This window comes from Acanthochromis polyacanthus, chromosome 3, assembly GCF_021347895.1.
Source record: "Acanthochromis polyacanthus isolate Apoly-LR-REF ecotype Palm Island chromosome 3, KAUST_Apoly_ChrSc, whole genome shotgun sequence".
NCBI lineage: Eukaryota > Metazoa > Chordata > Actinopteri > Pomacentridae > Acanthochromis > Acanthochromis polyacanthus.
The window spans coordinates 27,464,701-27,481,229 of record NC_067115.1 but is presented as its reverse complement, the minus strand read 5'-3'; the positions used below and the strand labels follow the sequence as shown (position 1 = coordinate 27,481,229).

Here is a 16,529-nt window from a genome sequence, read left to right as displayed (position 1 = left end):
TTGGACACACCTTCTCATTCAGTTGTTTTTATTTAATTATTTTGTACATTGTAGATTAATACTGAAGACATTATGATTATAAAAGAACATATATGGAATTATGCTGTAAAAACATAATCTTCAGTATTAATCTACAACGTAGAAAATGATACAAATAAATAAAAAGCATATATATATTCTCAATATAACTTAATTAATAAGGGCAGAAGAAAACAAATCTTCAAATATTTAAAATATAAATGTTTACTTGTTTGTCATTTTGGTTGAGGTACAAACTACATTCAAGCAGAATGATATAACTCGTATACGTTTATTCTCTAACAGAATCGTGTTACGAATAAACGTTTTTTCCCAAAATTTCAACATGACCGAAATGTGGAAATCATATTGTCACACCGACGTGATTTCGACTCTGTTGAGGATCCCACAGTGGTTCAAACTCCCACCTTTATTTTTTCAGGCTCTCTCGCAATCAGCTACGTGACCATGTGCAGCATCTCCTCCCTCCCTCCGCTCGAGCATCACTCCCCTCGTACACGCTGTCCTCAAAACCTCCACAAGCTTCACCCACGTCGGTCTGTGCACGTCGAGCTCACTGGGAGGAGGTGGGATCTGGCTACTGGTGGTAGTGGGCTAGCAGACAACCGAGTGCGACTGCTATTATCCCCTTTTTTTGGGTGGAAACCGCAAACTCCTGCCTCGGTTAGCTTCATTCCTTATCTCGTCGGATCCAGCGAGATTTCCTCCGGGCCGGACTCTGTGATGTGGTCACCCTGCAGCGGGGCTAGATAAAGTGGGGGGTTTGTTGCCACGACGGGCTTCCATCAGTTTGGGTCGACTTTTTTTTTTCTTCTTCTTTCTTCGTTGGCACCTCATTGGGTTTGTGTGAAGAAACACACCGCAGAAGAAGACAGCTACTGGCAGTGCTGGAGGAGTCGCTGGTGAGTGGATGTTCCTCGTTAACCCCATAATTGTTAGCCGTTAGCTTCATGTTATCTTTTACCTGGACTTGGCAACGAGCACTGATGCTGGCACGTTTTAAAACCCGCCCGGTACCACTTTAACCTGCCTGTGAGTTATTACACGTTGTGACACAGACTCAGGCAGATAAATATGTGAGGGTTTCCTGAAATTACCTACCCACTCTTTTAAAAGACATTTTAACTAGTTAATTCAGCCAACAGTCCGCTCCACGTTAAGCGACGCTATGCCATTTGTAGCTAGTAGCCGTTAACGCTGCTAGCTAGCAGCCTACGCCCATTTGTGTCCGTGCTGGATTAAGCAATAAACACGCCAAAACGGCCCAGCCCCGATACAAAGATCCCTACTATATGTGGATAATGTTATGTGAAACACTGAACCGTTAACTAAAAGTCTCAATGACGTCCGGTCACCCACACAATCGTAGCTCATTGCAGCAGTGACATGCACAGAAATGAAGCCCACACCTAAACTCTCCTCACCATTACCCAGTAATGACCCTCATGGAAACGCATGGTACTCCTGTGTTTCCGGCAACACTGGCGGCATTGTGTGAGCTGGAACACGCCTGCAGCTCAGGGAGCAGCGCAAATCTGTTACACTACATAAACGTGTGCAGGTATGACCTCCAAGGGCAATACAGTGGACATCTCTGTGCACATGAGTGAGGAAAAAATGGATTGGTGATGTTATCAAGAAGTTCAAAGATCGTTTACTATGTCACCTCAAAATCAATAACCCCTGTAACATGAATTACATAACAGTATTGAACCATATTTGTGGTGCGTCTCAGCCATCATGTTGAACTGAGGTTGTCAGAGCCCCTCATGGGTGCATATGGCAAAAGTTCAAATTTGTTTTTATTTTCTGTGTCTGTCCTCTTAAGACTAGAACCATGTCCTGTATGCATGACCAGATATCCAGAACGGAGAGACAAATTGATTAGTAGCATCTGTGAACTTCTCGGGTACTGTAATAAACTCCTTCGTAGGATGCAAGTAATACCGTTTCTGAAGCCTGCAGTCCTGGCTTCTGGTTGTGGAAGCGGCTGTCAAGTTGGAGATGGTATACATGTCCTGTAATCTTTCAAACATCTGTGGAAATGATATATTAAATCACAGCATTGAACAGTCTGTACCATAGCCTTTATATGTCTAATAATAAAAAGATTGTGTATGTTGTATGGGCTTGTGATTTTTGGCTTTGCAAATACAAATGACTTCACATTTACCAAAAGTTCAAATTTGTTAAACTATTCGACCTCTTAGAAAAATGACAAATCTGAGTTATGAGTCCTTGTTATGTCGTAAGCGAAGGAAAATTTGATTACTAGCTCCCTCAATTTGCATTCCTCAACAAGCCATTTAAGTAAGCAAATTTTATTTACCACTTTTCAAAGCTGAAGTTACGAAACCTTCAAAACAAAGTTAACAGACTGGCCTAGTATGACACAGAGAGAACAAATGAAAGCTTTCTGTGGCTAAATGGCATCTGCCAGATGCACCAACCCCCCCCGTCCCGTTCCGTCCCTAAGGCTTAATTTGATATGGCATTGGCGGAACGACACTAGTAGATATCAGAGATGCTTTTCAACGTGAGCATTAGCACTCACACAATCTTGATCTGGAGTGGTTAAACATTGCATTGCACTAAGTGGTACACAAATGTAAATCCCCTATAATAGTAGCCACTCTTAAATACATAAAGCTTGTTGCAGCGACCTTTGAGCGCTTATGTTTGTATTCTAATGGGTATTTAAAAGGAGTTTCAGGACCCAAATAAATGCAGAAAATTGTTCAAAATAGAACAGACAACACTTCTGGACAAAGACTGGAAATATCGTCAGTAAAAAATGTGTCAAAGAGGGCAGCAAGTAGGCTCAGAAAACAGAAAAGTTGGTACTGCATTGCTGTTGTAAGACTTTGGAGAAAGAAACATGTGAATGCAGGTATACTTAGTAGAACAGAACAGTCAGTATGAAGCAAACTGAAATGTACATCGGCATTATAACAATTGGCCAACCGACAAATAGCTGTTGCAAGTTAAGATGTTTTTTATGTATTTATATATAAGGGAAGACTTGAAGTTCATGTCTTTCTCTGTTTACTTATACAGAGCAGGACGCCCCCCCCCCCCCCCCCCCCCCCCCATGTTGGTGCGGTACCAGTAAAGTGCTGGACTTCATCTGAACTCATTGTTCTTCTACAGACCAATTTAACTAGCTGTTCTGATAATTAGATGGTTTCTGAATGTAAACTTTTGCCCGGCTCCTTGTCTTTACACCTTGTATTACCAAATATAAAAACACGTCCCTGCGATTAAAGGGATTATTTATACGGAGATTATCTTGACAGTAAACAGCTTGTGAACACTCACTTACAAAGCCTGCTAGTCAGTGTAGGGAATGCATTTTATGACCGCACGTGTGTTAATGCCAGTTGTGTAATTGTCCACTTAATGAGGAAATCAGCATTACTACACAAAGCGCAGGAAACGTCCTTGGCACTGGTCCCTTGAAGGAAATGGTTAACTAGTTAAATTACATACCAGAGTTTTAGTGTTTCTTTAAACACATAGAGCCTGTCCAACACATTTTTCAGCCTGGAAATGCAAGCTGGACTGCTGCAGCACTTGAGATGTAGGTGATGTGGAAGTCTTTCTGCAATGCCAGCAGTGCTCGCATATAATGAAATTCTAAGCTTATTACTATGATAACATGATTTCAGATGTGATCTCCACTAATGTCTGTCAGGAAGTACAACTGTAGCATGGCTTGACAATAGATGGCAGCCTAGATGTAGCTAGAAGATAAAATAAGAGAAACAGGCAAAGACAAAGGTTATTTTAATTGATTATTAAATATTCATATGTAATAAAGCACAGTATAGATCAATTTTGGTTAATTTAACCTTACTTCTTACCAAGTAGACTTTTGGATTCATGTTTAATCGAGAGATTAGTCAGTTAAAATCCCTGACAAAAGTTTGTGTAAAACCCAAATTGTGATGTAACGAAGATGTGCATGAATTTCTTGAAGAGTATGTTGTCTTCACATTCATTTTCCAACAATCTTAAGTCATGAACTGTGTTAATAATGCATATGATCTGCTTCTCAGAAGAGTTGGACATGCATTAACGGTGCTCCATGGGAAAAAAATGATTTTTAAAGCCTAGTGGCTGCTAGCAATGTAGTCTAGTCCCATCTCATTTACTCCTCTCTTACCTGCAGTCCGGTCTGGCCAGATTGCTGTTATTTTGGCCCTCTGTCATTGAGCTGCCTCTTGAGTGAGTCTTTTTGCCTGTGGTTGGAGTCCAAATCCAGCTGGAGGGTTACTCCTACTAAAACCTTCACCAAGTAGAGAACAGGTTCATGTACTACTACACCAAGCTTGTCAAGCCTGTAGAGAAAGGACACCATAAATTCTACCCATGGGGGAATGGCCAACTACTGTCACCAGCTACGGCCCAAGACATTGGAGTTGTGGAGTCCATCTGCAGGACTAAAGACTGACTTGAGAGGCAGTTGAATCACTTGGAGGGCCACAACAGCAGCAGCCTGAAAGGTTTTTTTTGAAACATAAGGTGGCATGGTAAGCAATGAATCGCAGCAGAGAAGACCAACAATTGCACACTGCTAATTCCAACGTCATCCAACATCAAAAAGCAAGCTAAGTCCATTGCAAAGATTGCAGTATCTGTTTTTTCAAAATGTAATTAACCACTTGATTTGTGTCTGATGCAAGCAAAGAGTCTCACACAAAGCCTATGCAGTCCTTGAATGCTGGCCAATAAGTGACCCATTTTCTTGTTATCTTGAATTTCAGTGGCTCACTTTTGATGTTGTGTGCCTTTGTTACTCTTTAGTGTTATCCACTAATTATTCAGCTGTTGCTCTTGGCCTCAACCTACAGGCGGTCAGCCAACCCAAACACTAATTTCATTGTATTGTATTGCCAATGCTGATAGTGGGGTTCACTGAGGACGCATAGAGTTGGTGTCTGTTACAAAATACACAATAGAATAGCTTGGATTTATTTAGAAGTTTGTGAACTTGACCTGCTTCTTTCATATGGGTTAGGCTATTTGTTTATTTCCTCTGGGTCACGAGCAGATAACCCTAAGAACTGATATGACTTGTACTGTGCTCAGGTTGTTTTCTTGTTTCTGCTTGACTTACTCACCCTCACATGACTGCAGGTTTTATTTATAGTCACTGTGACCCTTCACTTTGCAGACCAAGGGTCCTGTTTCTCTCAAGTAGGTAGTTGTGAAAAGATATTTGATAGTTAGGCTCATAAAATTCTGAATATAATCTCTCTCAGTGGTAGTCTCTACAAAAAGAAGTTATTTTTCATTGAAATATATATCATTATCGAGTTAAAAGGGTGTGTGTATGGCTACAAGGTAAACAGACAGTTAACAGAGAGCAGTGAAACAATAAAAATTCGAGAGCCAAATGTGAATAGTTAATTGGGTGACACAGCAGTGAAAGGAGGAAAAACAATCACTCCAGAAATGCGTGGCACTGGATCCTGCAAGACAAGAGTGCCATGAGCCAGCTGTGTGTGTCAGTTCTCTCATGTTTATGTCAGCTTGTGTTACTATCAGAGTCCATGGAGGAATGATGGGCTTCAAGGGGAGAGAGAGAAAATAAGGAGAAGGTTATAGCAAGCTTTTCACATTTCCTTTCTTTGAGTTAAGTTTAGTTTAATGATTTACTCTCTCATGTTTTCCAGCCTAATCATATAAAAGGTTGCATTACACTCAATTTTAAATCTGAGGCTGTACTTACCTATATATGTGTTGTGAAGTCGGTATATGTACAAAACTCGATCAACTTGAGATTTTTTGTTCTTTCTGAATCGATTCACAAATGCAAAAAATCTGGTCCTGGAATTTTATCACTGGATTATTTTTCAGTCTCCCTTCCTAATTTGAGGAGATTAAGATTTATAAGTGGTCGCTCAGTACTCAGTTTTTGTTTAACTTTAATCCATTTACTTTTCTGTTCAATGAGAGGAAAAGAGAATTAGATTTATGGCTGCTGTTGATTTATTTAGTGTGTGACATCTTTGCTGTCAATCTTCCACATGGTTGTTAGTGGAAAAACAACCTCCACACAGTAGACTTGTGTGTTAAGCGCATTAAATCAGTATATGCACAGGCAGTTACAATGCTTTAACCAGGTTACATGTGAGGCGCAAAAAGGCTGTATATATATGTTAGAATGCTCCTAAATGTTGACAGCAAGAGGGCAATGAGTTCCCTATAGTCAGCTGTAGGTTCATTTTGTGTCCATCAACGGTGATAGTGTGACTTTCCAAAGATTATAAGTATTGAATTGCTTAATCTGATAATTGTTACTTTGACTTGACTCCCCTGGTGGCATTAATATGGAGTCTTGTTTAGTTTTGTTTTATTTCAGGTGTCATGACTTATTATATTGTCTCAGTAAGACAAAGATGAAACGTTTTGGAAATGGTTTGCACTCGATCACATACAGACTGAAGTTAGCAGAGCGACTGCTGCAGCAGTAACAGACATGACAGCCAACTCTGGAGAAAATAACTCAATGTATATAGTCTGTTGTGTCCTAAAAGATGTGCCCTTTGGATAGCATTGTACTTCTGTTACTTCAGCTACTGACAAATTACCCTCTCCTCATATCCTCCAAGTTAATGCAGTTAACCTACATAACCAACTTTTGAAAATAAGTTACTAAAGCTGCATGCCCCCCCAACACACACACACACACACGCACACGCACACACACGCACACACAGAGAGAGCGTTAGACAATGAACCTCATCAAGACGAGCTAGCCTAACCGTAAGTTAGGTTTCATTTGCTGCTCAGGATTGGATTGGTTAGACACACAGCATAGTACAAAATGTGGTGCCTCTCTGTCTTTTTTTAATTTCATTAAGAATCCTTTTGACTCAAGAATCAATAGTGTATTAATTAATACATAGTATAAACCATTCTATGAAGTTGGCACAGACTATACTGAGTATGATGGCCAGCTGCTGGTAGTAGTAGATGGGTGGAAGGTGGTTGAAAAGAGTAATTTGGTGTTGGCTATGTTTGCAGTGCAGAGTTAGTGAGGGTTCTTCTTACTACTTGATGATTGCATGCATGGAAATACTAGTCACTGGCTTGATATACTTACCACTTGACAAATGTTAAAAAAAGGTCAATGGCTTCTTTATTGGTGAACAAGGACACCTTTGTTATATTAGGGGAAAAAGATCACAAGCAACATTCACTTTATGCCAGAGTTTGAACCATGCTTATTAATATATGAGAACTGGACAAAATAGGAATTGACTTTAGATGCAAATAAAGTAATTAGAATTCTATTAGCTGCTGACATTAGCTTGACCCTGTTAGGTCCATGCAAGTCCTGAGTCTCCCACATCTCCATAGCTGGAGTTATAGCTACAGCGACCTACTTATTGTGGAACTTGGCTCAACTTTGGAAAAACACGTTTTTTTAAGAGCATATTTCTGAGCGGTGTTGACTGCTTTCATACAGTAAGCAATGGACTGCATGATCATCAATATCATCTTTATTCCTCTCAGGAAAGAACGTAATCCGTCTGTGGATTTTCTTCCTGTTTCAGTCACAGAAAGGGTTTTTTAGCGCTTATACTCCCCTACACTTCTAACTGTGAGCTGAGTCCAGGGTCTGCATCAGATATACCTTGTCACAGATCTATTTTCACAAGAACGTTGTCATAAAACATAATGCTCAACTCTGTTTTGCTTAAAGGTCAGATTTGTGAGCAGCCAACAAGCCCTCCCACTCAAACTGCTGAAAATTTGGTGTTCAAGCCAAAGTATCATATGAATGTGGACGTTTGACTCGCACACCCAGCACATTTTGAAGAGCCCCTCGCTCTGCCTCTGAGGCCCTGGTGTTTGTTGCTGCCCTTTGGCATATTAAATTTCAGATGTGCAAATCTCACAGCCAGCCGTAGCTGCTGGTGGAAATTTCCACTTCTCACTCGGACAGTATCATGTGAAAATGATGTTATGGACTGCTAGAGAGAAACTACTTAACAAAAGCAAGGTTGTTTTTAAGGAGGGTTTGGTTTTTAATATCAGAAAACCCATGATTTTAAATAAAGAGTGATACATGTGTATACAGTTTGCTTTTGGAGAGGGAACAAGGATACATGTGATTAACCCATTTTGGTTAAGCATTTGCCTCCTTGTTTGCTTGTTGTGAAGCTTCGTGGCAGTAGCTTCAGTGACTTCAGAGGTCGTCATTTGTGTATGCGATGTGTGTACAAATGGGTGGACCACCTGATTGTGAGTTCTAGGGAGGGTGGTGAGTGGAGGAGTGATGTGTTCATTGTTTGATTAAGCTTTCCAGTCAGCACACTGTAATATTAACAAGTTTCAGGATGACTGAGCAATTAGAAAGGGAGGATTCTTTGATCAGATGTTTCAGAATGATCTCATGTTGTCAGCTGAAAATGTCAAGCTTGCTACACTTGTGTAAGACCATCACTTGTGAAGCTGAATGTCTTCATGATTGTGTAATGATTTTGATAGGTTGGGTTTCATTGCAGCCTGGTTAAATTGCTACTGGCTGTCTAATATGGCTCAGTGGGTCTGAAAACATATCGGTTGATCTGTGTTTTTGGCATGAAATAGACATCGTATTACCCTGACTTGTTACGTGGATGTTGGTTTACAGTAATTGCGCTGCCTGGCTCAACATGAACCTTTTTTTTTATGCAAATAGGTCATGGCTCATTGGCCTCCTGGAAAAGTTTTGACAGAGTGTCGTATGCTTGTTTTGTAAATACTCTGAGGAATTGAGGAATTTGTCAAATAGAGGAACTACTAGTGGAAAATGTTTAATACTAAAGTATGTTCTTTGCTTCACTAGTTTAGGAAGTGATTTGTTCTTGGAGGAAACTAACAGTTTCCACACAACTCAGTGACTCTTTTCCTCAATGGAAGCTGAACTTGAAATTAAATTCTATGGAAATTCTTCAAGACCAAATCTGCGTCAAACTTTTAATTTAGACTGTTTCTCAATGTCAGGCAGCAAATTAACTTGTAAACAATATCAGAACTGAAGTATTCACATATACCTGAAGGATGAGTGATTTTTATGTTTATATTGTGTTCTCTGCGCTGTTTTTTTTTCTTGTGCTGATGATGAATAGTTTTCTAGACAATTGTGATCATTTAATACTATTACTGGCTTCTTGGCGATGCCTTCAACATGCATTTGATGACACATTTTAATCATTTTGGTTCATTTTCTTCAATGTTCCATGGTTATATACATTTTTCAGACAAATACCTGTGTTCTCTTTATTTTTTGCTCGTGTATGAGTGTACCCTCACAGATATAACCATGAAAAATTACAAACTAATCTAACAGTTAGCTAATTTTCACTTGTGCGAGTAAGATTCAAACCATAAATATTCAAGAAGTATTAAATATGTATATGTCTCTGTCCTGATACAGCTGTTATGTTGATAATAATTTAAATATTTGAGTTTTTTTTTTTTTTGCTGCTGTTCTCACTGTCCTAGCTGCTGCACTTATTGTTGTTTTTGTCTTGATTTCAAACTCTACTACTTCTTCTTCACAGTGTTTCATAGTTTGTAAAGTATGCTGCTGTCTTTTAATGTTCTTCCTTCAGGCTTCATGCATTTAACTGCATGCTGCAGACATAGAACAGTAATTTATGCAGATATGCGCAGCCAAGGTTCTGAAGAAATGTTACCCGTCACAGCACATGTAGTTAAAAGGAAGTAAATCACTTTTACGACCTCTACGAAACAGACTAAGATGTGAAGATAACTGAGGAATTGTGGTTGAATGAATCACATATCCCTCTTTGTGTTTTATTTTCCAGAAGTTGAAAATGCACATTTTGTCTGCAGCTACATCACACCTCAGGAAAAGCTGCACAGTGATTTCGAAGACTGATTTGGCCACTCGCACTCGGTTTAGTGCGAATGTGATGTGCTGTACATAGTCTCATTGCTGGTTATGTAATAGGGTGAGGCCATGTGAAAATTTCTGAGTGAGGGAAGCAGATGGTTGAAGAAATGGTGGGATAAGGAAAGCAGATGCAAGTCACATCTGCCCTTTCCAACCAGAAGACTCTGTTTGATGCCAAGTCATCATGTTTGCTCTGCTTGTTCTCATAGGATTATCCTGTAGGTGAGTTGTGTTGAGAATAACATCACAAACAACATCACAACTGGTACACATTGTTAGACAGCAGGGACGGCTCTTTCCGTGGTGCCTCACGTTGCATTCACTTTTTTTTTTTTTGTTTTATATTCAGTGAAGCGTGCCAGTTTGGCTTTTGTCCTGAGTGTGCCCTTCAGTTTCAGAGAGGGAGAGGGGCAACAGTGTATTTTTAGACCCACAGGAAGCTACTTACTAGCAGCATCCAGGAGGGAATTGAGGACTAAGTGCTAAGCCTGGACCGTCTGATGTTAGCAATCTTTCAAAAATCTGTTGGAGGATTTGTTCACATTCGTCAAATATACAAACAGATAAAGAAAAATACAGCCACTATCTATTGCAATAGTTGTTGGCTGTTTCAGTGGGAATGGGTGTAGACTGTACACATCTGCTGACCTCTGCTTGAAAGACTAGCGCATTCTTCCAAGAGATATTCCCTCGTTTGTTTTGCAAAATACTGAATAACACTATCCAGAATCTCCCACTGGCGTTCAGTTGGGTTGTAATTGGGTGTTTCCAGTTGCAATCATTGAGTCATCAAGTATGGACTGTAAGGAAACATTTGCAGGGATGTAATTTTTCTGCGAATCCGCGGAATTCCACTTTTTTTCAGGGATGAGAATTTACCGCGGATTTCCGCCAATTTCATTTCAAGTTTGAACACTTTATCGCTGATACTCCCGCGCGATGGTAACAACGTTAACAGGTTTTCTCTAAATTTGTTACCTGTTTGTGTGTTCCTATAGCCTTTGCTGTAGTTACTATATAATAAAAATAAGTTATATTGTTCAGTTTCTGTCAGTAGTCTAAGTTGTTACTGGTGAATATATTATCCTTTTCCAGTGACGGGTGAGCAGTTTACATTGTGTCATTTTTTTTAATAGACTCTTGTTTGTTGAGGATGTGACACCCCAAATGTATTTTTGAGGTATGTGGTTGTTGACTGCAAAAGGGGTTAGATCACTTGATGTACCCGGGACCCCCTCGGTCAGCGAATTTTGATACTGAAGGGGTGCTGCACAGAGTGAAGGACACGGCCTTATGATGCACACAACTTTTTACATCTGTCATTCAGTCTAACCTGTATTTGCAATGACCGACATAACTGCAATAACACACTACCACATTCCTACCTCTTACCAGCTGGTTGACCCACATGGCTGTCCTCTAGATGTCCCTGGAGCTGTAAAGATGGATTCATACCTCTGTGGTGAATGTTGTGGTAATCCTTCTGTAGCTGCCTTGCCAACAAGGCCAAATTAGTTTCCTGCATGGGAGTCAACCTGTCAATTGACATAGTATCAGTACAAGTAGACGGATGTCATAGATGATCAGCCTACTGTGTGCCTGCATGTTGCTCTGCAGCGTGTTCGTGTGTTCAGACAAACGGGGAGGTTGTGGCTCTGTTAAGGAAGAGACGCCAAAAGGAGTCAGAGAGTGGAGCGGAGCGGAGCTTGAGATTGGTATGCAGCCTTTATGAACAGGGTAAAGGTGGGCTAGGATCCAAACAAGTCAGCAGGAGGCAACCCACTGACTGGGCTCTCAAGGACACTTTGTGTCACTTTTTAGAGGCCTGTGAGGTGCAGATTTTTCTGCTTGTCAGCATGAAGGCATCACTTGGGTATGTGTATATTATGCGTGTTTGTTTGTTTGTTTGTTTGTTTATTATTCTTCAATCATAGCACATACAAAGAAAAAAAAGACAATTCATTACGACAATTTGGCTCTGAAATTAGCTAGATCGAAAGGGTTTTGGCTGAAGTTAAGACTTATTATGCCAAACCCTATTAAACAATTAGACACAATTAAAAGGAAAAAAGAAAAAAAACAAAAATGGCACACTTGCTTAACAATGTTAGTCCTACAATATACAGAGCATACAGAGGAAAAATGTAACCAAAAAAAGAATATATATACATCTGAAGAGGTTAACATCAAGAATGATGATAAGAAAATATTAACCAAATTGAATGAAAGTATACTCAGAAAAAAGTAAAGAAAATAAAAATAAGACAAAATACATTTTGAATGTCTAAAAACAAAATAATGAAGTCAAGTAGTAATAAAAAAAAAACTGAAAAAAATTTCCAGGACAATTTGCTCAACGGAATATCTACTCAAGTTTCCTATAATTTAGAAACGTGTTCAGTTTATATGTTTTTTTGAAGGTATTGATTGTTTTGGAGCCTTTTAACTGATCATCTAATTTATTCCAGAGATCAACACCTCGGACCGAAACACATCTACATTTTAGATCTAACCTCGCTCTACTTTTCTTAAAAATAGCCGTTCCTCTAAGATTGTATGAAGACTCTCTGGGTGCAAACAATCCTTGTAAACTGTTTGGGAGTAAATTATTATAAGCCTTGTACATTACTACTGCTGTACTTAAATCCACAAGGTCCTGCAATTTTAAGATATTAAAACGAACAAAAAGTGGATTTGTAGGAGCATAGTAATGTGCATTACCAATAACTCTGACTGCTTTCTTTTGCAATAGAAAAATTGGCTGGATATTTGTTTTGTAGTTATTGCCCCATATTTCCACACAGTAATTCAAGTATGGCAGAATTAATGAGTTGTATAAAACATAGAGTGCATTTTGATTCACACAGGGCTTTATTTTATAGAGAATTGCAACAATTTTAGAAATTTTTGATTTTAGAGTATTTATATGTGATTTCCAATTAAGCTTATTGTCAATGACAACTCCCAAGAATTTTGTAGCACACACTCTTTCAATTTTAACGTCCACAATTTTCAACTGGCAAGATTTAGTAAAAGTTTTATTTCCGAAAATAATATATTTAGTTTTATTTAAATTAATCGAAAGTCTATTACTATCAAACCATTTTACTAATATTTTAAGCTCTGATGTTACTGTGTCCATAAGCAGTTCAAGATTTTGTCCAGAACAATAAAGACTGGTGTCATCAGCAAACAGTATACAGTGTAGATTTCGCATAACTTCAACAATATCGTTGATGTACAAAATAAACAATTTGGGACCCAGGACGGAGCCCTGGGGAACACCATGGGTTATTTTTATTCTTTCAGAATTAACATAATTGATTTGAACGTACTGGTCTCGATCAACAAGGTAACTTTTTAACCAGGCCAATGCCGTCCCTCTAACTCCATACCTTTCCATTTTTTTTAAAAGCAATGAATGGTCTATGGTGTCAAAGGCCTTACTAAGATCAACAAAAATTCCAATTGCATACTTTCTTTCATCTATTGATATGGATATATCTTCTACAAGTTTCATAACCGCCATTGCAGTAGACCTGCCTGATCTAAAACCATATTGCTGTTCGCATAACAAGTTATATTTCCCTATAAAACTGTCAAGTCTATTTACATATAACTTTTCCAGTATTTTAGAAAATTGTGAAAGAATTGAAATTGGCCTGTAGTTAGTGAATTGATGTCGGTCTCCACTTTTGAAGATCGGTATAACTTTTGCAGTTTTCATAGCACTTGGAAATGTTCCACTTAAAAAAGACTGATTGCAGATATAGGCAAACGGAGTTGCTATTATATGAATGATATCTTTCAATAAAACCATGTCTATATCTAAGAAATCTGTTGTTCTTTTATTCTTACAGGAACTTACAATTTCTATAATTTCATTTTCATTTACACTTCTAATAAAAAAAGAATTCATATTACTTTTAATACTTTTAACATCAAATTCATTTTGGTTACTAGCTTGTGCAATGCTGTTAGCTAAAGTTGGTCCTACATTAACAAAAAAATGATTGAATGCATTAGTGATTTCTTTAGTTTCTGAGACCATTTCATTGTTGACACTAAAATATGTAGGAAATTTATTATTTTTCCCTCCATTTCTTATAATACCATTTAGTACTTTCCAAGTACCCTGGATATTACTTTTGTTCTGTTCCAACAAGTTATCGTAATACAATTTTTTACTGAGTCTTATTATTTGTGTCAACTTATTCTTATAAATTTTATACCTTTCTTTCGTGTCTATTCTTTGTTAAAAAATAAGACAAAATAATATGATTGTAGTGTTGGTAAAAGATAAACACCACCTCCTCTTTTCTAAACAAGCTGGCTTTTAAACCATTTTATGTTAACTCTGTGCATGAGATTACTTGCTGCTGCAGAAAATGAAATGTGAAGCTTGTTGATTTCAAGTATTTCCAGAGGTTGGATTTAAAAGCATACAGCTCTGAAGCATGTTTGTGTTTATACAAGCAGGGGGAGGTGGTTTGTGCTGTGTTTGGAGGCAAAGATGGGGACACAGCAGGGTTTCAGATTGACATGGAGACTTGCAATGGATACCAAAGGGCCATCCAAAGGATACCTTCGTTGGCGAAACAATGGCTAAATTCACGTGTGCTATTCAAAAATTGCACTTTGCTATTTTGATATATGAACAATGAACTATTCACTTTTAGATATGCACAGTGTTCTCATCCACATCTGAGCCAGATATACCTGGACAGAGGGAAGATATTTCATCTTTATTGTCTTCATCCAGAATTCTTCAGCTTAGGGGTGTGGCTTTTTTGGTTGTACTTGAGCCCCACTTATTTCACAGAAACGGGCTCCGTCCACAGTGGGTTGAAGTCATGTTAAAAAGTCTAAAATCACGAGTATTTCATTGCTGTGGCTTTTGTCAGCAATTCTCTCTTCATGCAACCTGTTGGAGTTATGAAGTTTTTACAGGCGCCCTGTTCGCTTTTGTGTTTAGTTCCCTCTCATCTGCCATTTTATGAACACAAACTCATCCAACACATCCCTTATCCAAGCTGATTGTCCCATCAAAAGACTTATCCTCCGTGGCAGATGCTGTCCTCTGCTACCATTTGCCACTTGTATGACATTACTGTTTCCCAAGACAGTTTTTTTTAAATTTTGCAGCAGCACATTTCAGTGGCGTTTACAGATTAAGCATACACGGTGAGATTAATTTGCACAAGACAACTTTTAGATATCGATCAAGCTTAATCCGACTGTTGTGTCCAAAAATAATCTTGGTGACATTCACCGCATTCATTTCTGTCATCCTACTGCATGTGCTGTGTGCAGCCAGAACATTTTTGGTTTATGATAATAAGCTTAGACCTTATGGCTTTGCAGTCCATTTATAAAGTACATTTAGCTGGTTATCATAAAATGACAGTGTTGGAAAGGGAACTTCAAGTTCTTTCACACTGTCACCCTGTCCTCTGATGTCATGAGCCAGGTGTCTTAGCAGGAACACTGCTATTGCATAAAGCTAGAGAGAGGTGATCATATTTTAAATGGCAACACACTGCCTAAGGTTTTTATAAAGGGGAGAGGTGAGTGGCTCTTGATTTAGGAGCCCAGGTGTAGTAATGGACACCTAAATAGTAGGCGTAGTAATGTTATGTAGAGACTTCTTTGAATAAAGGCAACGTAGTGTTCCACACACGAAGAGGTTCCTGTTATTTAATAGAGAGCTAGTAGAGTCGGGGTTTTGGGTGAACATGTTTCTGTTGATCCTGAGCAGAGGATTGTCGATGGCTCCAGCAAAACCTCCAAAACTTTCCACTAGAGGAGTGGAGAGGAATGAAGCTGTTTGGGAAGGGGAGGGGCACAAGACAAGGATCCAAAAAGGAGCAAAAGTTATTCCTGTCCTCTCCGCCTCCTCTTCTGTGGGCAAAGACATGTCTCGTCATGTCCCTCTGGTATATTGAGAAAGAGCAGTTGACCAAAAGATTTATTTTAGCTTGCCTTGTCTTTTATCAATCAGTGAAAATTTACATAAGCAAAATGCCAGGCAGGAGGTTATAGATAAAGGGGAAACATGCATAGTTCTCCATAGCTTACTGTGGCTTTTAATGAATTTTCTCAAACGTTTTTAGTAGGGTAGAATAGTGGTTTGTGACCTCCGAATATTCAGGCCCTATTAAAGACGAATATCCGTCTCATAAAAGCACCTCTCTGTGTAATACATTGCAGTTCAGCTGCACTTCCAAAATGATTTATGGCTGAAATTTTTGATTGGATTATTATTTTTGGCAGGGCTACCTAGTAAATTGGCAATCCGGCATACATCATAAATGTGTGAACATAACATTTTGCCATACAGCTCATTACTGTACACTTGTGATAAGCTGTATGATATATCTATTGTTTTTTTTTTTTTAAATACTTCAATGTGCAATGCATTCAATATACTTTCTTTATTCAAATAACTATCACATATGCTATCGTTTGGTCATTTCTTCTGTCATATATGAGAGATCATAACACAACCTGTAGTGGTGTTTCTCTTCCTCAAATGTCAGTGTAGTCTGTTGTCTATTAGTCAACATCCCCAATG

General features: G+C 38.7%; 1 protein-coding gene across 1 annotated transcript in view; it reads left to right on the top strand.

Moving 5' to 3' along the window:
* Nucleotides 1-411: 411 nt before the first annotated feature.
* The window catches only part of rnf24 (ring finger protein 24), a 36,075-nt gene continuing 19,957 nt past the window's right edge, over nucleotides 412-16,529 (top strand). The window contains exon 1 of the mRNA XM_051945204.1: nucleotides 412-941. The gene's annotated coding sequence lies outside the window, so the exon portion shown is untranslated. The remainder of the gene's footprint in view (nucleotides 942-16,529) is intronic.